Source organism: Salmo salar, chromosome ssa20 (genome assembly GCF_905237065.1).
Source record: "Salmo salar chromosome ssa20, Ssal_v3.1, whole genome shotgun sequence".
In the NCBI taxonomy this organism is placed as follows: domain Eukaryota; kingdom Metazoa; phylum Chordata; class Actinopteri; order Salmoniformes; family Salmonidae; genus Salmo; species Salmo salar.
The window spans coordinates 36,559,260-36,566,053 of NC_059461.1; positions in this window are offsets into that span (position 1 = coordinate 36,559,260).

Consider the following 6,794-nt stretch of genomic DNA (forward strand, 5'->3'; position numbering starts at 1 on the left):
AAAGCCTCCAGCGACGCTCCCTAGTCCGGAGCCTCCAGCGACGCTCCCCAGTCCGGAGCCTCCAGCGACGCTCCCCAGTCCGGAGCCTCCAGCGACGCTCCCCAGTCCGGAGCCTCCAGCGACGCTCCCCAGTCCGGAGCCTCCAGCGACGCTCTCCAGTCCGGAGCCTCCAGCGACGCTCTCCAGTCCGGAGCCTCCAGCGACGCTCTCCAATCCGGAGTCTTCAACGGCGGTCCGCAGCCCGGAGTCTTCAACGGCGGTCCGCAGGCCAGAACCTCCAGCAATGATCTACAGTCCGGTTCCTTCGACGACAATCCACGGTCAGGTGGTAATAAAGCAGAAGGATCAGCGGGTGGTGCGGGGAATACGCCCCGAACCGGAGCCGCCTCCTATGCTGGAGGTTTATGTGGACTGCATTTGAGCCGCCATAGTCAAGTATCACCCTCCCTACCCTCCCTTTTGTTTTGTGGTTTCTTTTGTTTTTGTTGCATTCGGGGTCTGCACCTTTGTGGGGGTACTGTCACGTCCTGACCCTAGTAAGATATCATTTTCTATAGTAGAGTAGGTCAGGGCGTGATGGGGTGTTTTTGGGTTGTTCTATGTTTTCTATTTCTATGTTTAAGTTCCAGTTTTTCTATTTCTATATTGGGATTGTTTGGGTGGATCTCTAATTGGAGGCAGCTGATCCTCATTGCCTCTGATTAGAGATCATATTTAAGTAGGGGTTTTTGTTCCTGGGTTTTGTGGGTAGTTGTTTTCTGTTTAGTGTATGTTATCGGTCGTTTTGTTGTTTTGTTTAAGTATATTCATAAAAAGGAAATATGAGCACTTCACACGCCGCGCCTTGGTCCCCTTTATACGACCCGCGTTACAGATGCAGCCTGATATTAGATATTAAAGTCGGGGCTGGGCTAGCTCCATATTGATGTGCTGTGCCGTGCTAGCTAGAACAATGAAGTTTCACAGTGACCTGCTGCTGATGTGCGACCGAGTGGTTATATGGTATTACCACGGATGCATCCCAAATAGCACCCTATTCTCTTTACAGTGCTCTACTTTTGACCAGAGCCCCATAAGGAATAGGGTGCCATTTGGGACATATACCCAGAGCACTGTGTGGTATGCTCCCCTCCAGAACACCTTCCTGCCTGTCTGTAAATGGAAACCAGGAGTCTGAACAGCTCACAGGAAACCTAGTGGTACCCTGTAATAACACCAGATAAAAGTTATATTTAATCCATTTCATCTGCATTAAATCATAGGGTGCAGAAACAGTCTCTGTTCTCCAAGTGTGTGGGGTGCAGCCTGAGTGACTGACTCAACATCCAAATTAATTGTACAGAGGGCTGGGGCAGGCAGTGAAATATGACTGAAATTGTTTGCAGCTGAGGACCTCCTCCTCTTGTATGATTTCATTACTGCGTCCTAAATGGAACCCTAATCCCTATATAGTGCACTACTTTTGACAAGAGCTCCATAGACTCTGGTCAAAAGTAGTGAACTATAGGATATGGTGTCATTTGGGAAATAGACCTTGGCTTTATGGAGACCTCTTGGATTATTTCTCCAGCACTGCAGAGCGTCTGATTTTGGCCTGGGAGTGGCAGGGATAGCAGAGTGGAGATGGACAGGAATGTCACACCTGCCTGGTTTCCATCCATGCCCTCTCAATGCACCCAAACAAATTAGATGTATGCATATTCTAATATCTGATATGAAGTCTTGACTATTGCTGCCCAAGTGCTTTACTCATAGCAGTATGTGTCTGTTGATGAACATTTTTAGAGGAATTTTGCATTGCCTTTAAACATTGTACTTTAACTGAACATAAGTAACCATCTTTGAAGACAGGAGCCTGGACAGATAAAATCTACAGTACTATGGTGAGTTTCTATGGAAGCATTTAGCTGCCCAAACTCAATTGGAAATTAAATGGGCAAATCACAAATCAATATCATGTTGAGTTCCTTTTCCTAAATGTGTATGCATTTTCTGTGACAGAATTGTAATTGAAATGCAAAAGAAGATATCGCATGATCATTTTCATGATTGGGTACGCATAGCGTCTGTTAATTTTGTTTGATATTTAATTTCCATTGTATTATCCAGTACAACAGTGACACAATTAAAAATTTGATGTAAATGCTTAAATGACAAATAATTGCTCATGTTTGCCATTTCATTTCCCTGTTGTGATTGCATGAATAGTTATAAAAATAATATATTTTCCCTACTCTGTGGTTTAAGACTGTCAATATTCAAATGATCAATTAAATGTTTTATATGCCATTTAGTTTCCTAATTTCCTCGTTCAACCTGTGTTGATTGTCAATCGAACACTGTGGGTGGCGTTTTGGTAATGTGAGGCGGAAGAGGTTGCCTGTGTTGCTGGCAACAGTCACTTTCGGTCATAGCTATTTTGATGTGATGTGTTTTTTGGCTGTCCCGGCAACAACAGCCAGTGTGAAACCCCACATAAGAAGAAGAAGAAGAACAGACCGTGCGTGCAAAGAGTTTGTGGGAGGAGACTATAAAGCTCAGTGGAGGGGACACGGGAGATACTAATAGCTAGTTAATATGGCTAATTGGGTATTATAGGTAGCTAGCTTCCGATAGGTTAGATAGCTTGCTATTAGCCTAGGAGCATCCAGACACAGATAGAACAATGAGCCAGATATTTCACCGGATGTATGAGTGTGAAGCATCCGGTTGGTGTTTCCACTCTACCAAATATGGTGATGAGAGGAAGCCCAGTTGCCGGCAGTAGGAGAATATGGTGCGAGATGGATTTTGGCAGACGTGCTAATTTTCACATCAAATTAACACTTGATCTCAATACATTTTTCTGTTCCCAAAAGTAGAATCTGTTACTAACAGAGTGGACTAAGTTTTGTGGATCTTACCCTTTCCAAAATAAAAAACAATTGTGTTCTTTAGAAGGAGTGCAAGGGCGAATTGAGTTATTGCATATGCTCACTTCACAGAGTAGGCGTTCCCTAATAGAAATATGAAAATACATGATAGATGTGCCAGTAGGATCTCACTAGCTCGTGCTTGGCTCTGCCACCCTCCTTGCTTGTTCTGACCACTGTGACACATTTTTTCCCATTGGAAACGTCAGGCTTCGGTCTATCTTGGTTTGTTATTAAAAAAATCTTTGATACAGAGAAGGAACTACCAGATGCGTCATAATAGCCTGGAAGTAAATTGAGCTCAGGTGCATCCTGTTTCTATTGATCATCCTTGAGATGTGTCCACAACTTGATTGGAGTCCACCTGTGGTAAATTAAATTGATTGGACATGATTTGGAAAGGCACACACCGGTCTATATAAGGACCCACAGTTGACAGTGCATGTCTGAGCAAAAACCAAGCCATGAGGTCGAAAGAATTGTCCGTAGAGTGCCGAGACAGGATTGTGTCGAGGGACAGATCGGGGGAAGGGAACCAAAACATTTCTGCAGCATTGAAGGTCCCCAAAACACAGTGGCTTCCATTATTCTGAAATGGAAGATGTTTGGAACCACCAATACTTTTCCTTGAGCTTGCCACCCTGCCAAACTGAGCAATCGGGGGAGAAGGGCTTTGGTCAGGGAGGTAACCAATAACCTGATGGTCACTCTGACAGAGCTCTAGAGTTCCTCTGTGGAGATGCGAGAATCTTCCAGAAGGACAACCATCTCTACAGCATTCCACCAGACAGACGGAAGCCACTCCTTAGTAAAAGGCACATGACAGTCCGCTTGGATTTAGCCAAAAGGCACCTAAAGGACTCTCAGACCATGAGATTCTCTGGTCTGATGAAACCAAGATCGAATTCTTTGGCCTGAATGCCAAGCATCACATCTGGAGGAAACCTGGCACCATCCCTATGGTGAAGCATGGTGGTGGCAGCATCATGCTGTGGGGATGTTTTTTAGCAGCAGGGACTGGGAGACTAGTCAGGATCAAGGCAAAGATGATTGGAGCAAAGTACAGAAAGATCCTTGATAAAAACCTGCTCCAGAGCGCTCAGGACCTCAGACTGGGGTGAAGGTTCACCTTCCAACAGGACAATGACCCTTAGCACACAGCCAAGACAATGCAGGAGTGGCTTCGGTACAAGTCTCTGAATGTGCTTGAGTGGCCCAGCCATAGACATGAACCTGATCAAACATCCCTGAAAATAGCTGTGCAGCAACGCTCCCCATACAACCTGACAGAGCTTGAGAGGATCTGCAGAGAAGAATGGGAGAAACTCCCAAAATACAAGTGTGCCAAGCTTGTAGCGTCATGAAGACTCGAATGTAACCGCTGCCAAAAGGTGCTTCAACAAAGTACTGGGGAAAGGGTCTGAACACTTATGTAAATGTGATACCATTTCTTTTTTTTACATATATAAATTAGTAAACATTTCTAAATCATTTTTTTCTATTTCATTATGGGGTATTGTGTGTAGATTGAGTGAATAAAAAAATCTCACGTCTGTGTAGGCTACATGTCATTGTTTCCTCTTCAGAGCGCACTGTGCACAAGTAATATATTGTAGAATTTCACTTGAACATGAGTTCCACAAGTTCTGTTCCACAAGTCTTTTTTGACAAAAGTGATGTGTGTGTATATACAGTATCAGGGATGGGCAACTTTGATGGGGTTGGGGCCTCAAAAAATTTGATCTCATCATGAGATCTACTCATCACGCAGTGGCTCATGGGTCTGCGTACGAGGAGTGACAGCACATATACTGAAGAGAATTTATAAGATTGATTTGGCTTCATTCTCTCGTTGATACATTACACACCTTCCCAATCCAGACCAAAACACACATTTGAGTTACACACACGAGGACTCAGAAAATTGTAAAGGAATAACATTAGGAAACAAGAATATCAACCTACAGCGGTCAAATTATTTATAAGTAGAAGCAAGCACAAACAGCTTAGTAAAATGTGTGAAACACACATGTGAAAACAGAATTATGATAATAATATTGGGAATATATCTATGATAAAAAAAGAGAATGGAATATAATTGGATAAATATCCAAAAAGACAAGTTGAGTTGCAGCCACCAATTGCGTGTGGATCGTTATTTCTAAAATCAATATGGACAGCGCCCGGTGCTGAAAGTTAAATTGGCAAATTTACTAACAAGGCTTTGTTGGCACACTAAGAAATAAGAGGTAGGCTTACCTGTTTGACAGACGCAATTATGCCTTCCTAAAATTGAGTTGCACCCCTTTTTGCCCTCAAAACACCCTCAATTCGTCGGGGCATGAACAATACAAGCTGTCGAAAGCGTTCCACAGGGAAACTGGCACATGTTGACCCCAATGCTTCCCACAGTTCTATCAAGTTGGCTGGATGTCCTTTGGGTGGTTGATCATTCTTGATACACACGGGAAACAATTGAGCGTGAAAAACCCAGCAACGTTGCAGTTCTTGACACAAACCGGTGTGCCTGGCACCTACTATAATATCCTGTTCAAAGGCACTTAAATCTTTTGTTTTGCCCATTCCCCCTCTGAATGGCACACACACAATCCATGTCTCAATTGTCACAATCCATGTCTCCTCCCCTTCATCTACACTGACTGAAGTGGATTTAACAAGTGACATCAATAAGGGATCATTGCTTTCACCTGGATTCACCTGGTCGGTCTATGTCATGGAAATATGTTTTGTACACTCAGTGTGTATAGTGAGTTGTTCAGTATATAGTACAGCTTTGCTTCTCCGTCACTGATCCATAAATACTTTAGAAATTAAGAGTATTTCTGTCTGAGCATAGCTAGCAAGACCAGGCAACCTCTTCTGCCGCACGTTACCAAAACCCAGCCCACTGTGTATGATTGACAGGTCAAACGCAGAGGAGCAATGAGGAAACTAAATAGCAAATTAATCATTACGATTGATTTATCTAATTTGATTGATCATTAGAATTTGGACAGTCTTAAACCACACAGAGTATGGAACATCATTTTCAATTGCAGTTGAGAATTCATTTTCTTTTTGTCACTATCCATGGTGTCACAACAAGGAAATTAAATGGCAAACATGAGAAATGTATGTGCTGTACTGGATAGTACCATGGAAATTACATTTTTGGGCATTTCAATTAGAATGTTGTCACAAATGCATACCCATTTAGAAAAAGGAATTGCAAAAATGATATTGATTTATCATTTAACCATTACAATTTAAGATTGAATTATGTCCCTCATAGGCATCCATAAGTTTCAAGACACAGTCATGCCACACAGGATGTGTACAAGAGATTCCATATGGGCAATTCTACGGGTAATAGAGGGATGTTGAGACTCAGATTCTTCACTTTAAAATGTTTGTCAAACTAAAAACAATGATTGCAAAGTTAAATAAACCATACAACTCTATGCACAAGGACTACTTTTAACAATTTACACTGACATTTGTTATAAAAAACACATTACTTGAAGAACTGCAGATGAAAATTGTGCCTTCACTCTGTTACCAAACTTTGCATCTACGCTGTTCCTCAAGTAAATGTGTTCTTTGTACTATTTTCTGTGGAAATTCTTAAAAGTAGTCATTGTGCATAGAATTGCCCATATGCCTGTCCTCATAGTCTTTCTGTACTGCGTACCAAATTACTCTGTAACAATCGAATACCATCAAAAACTGCTCAATGGGTGAAATCTAAAAGTATCTGTGAGTAGTGAGACTGCGTGAGAGCAATTTCTGTAATCTAATGATGGATAGAAATATGTGGCATGTTATTGAATTGAAATATGGCTGGTCTTGCTTTCCAAGACTGACATTATATTTTTCCTCGTT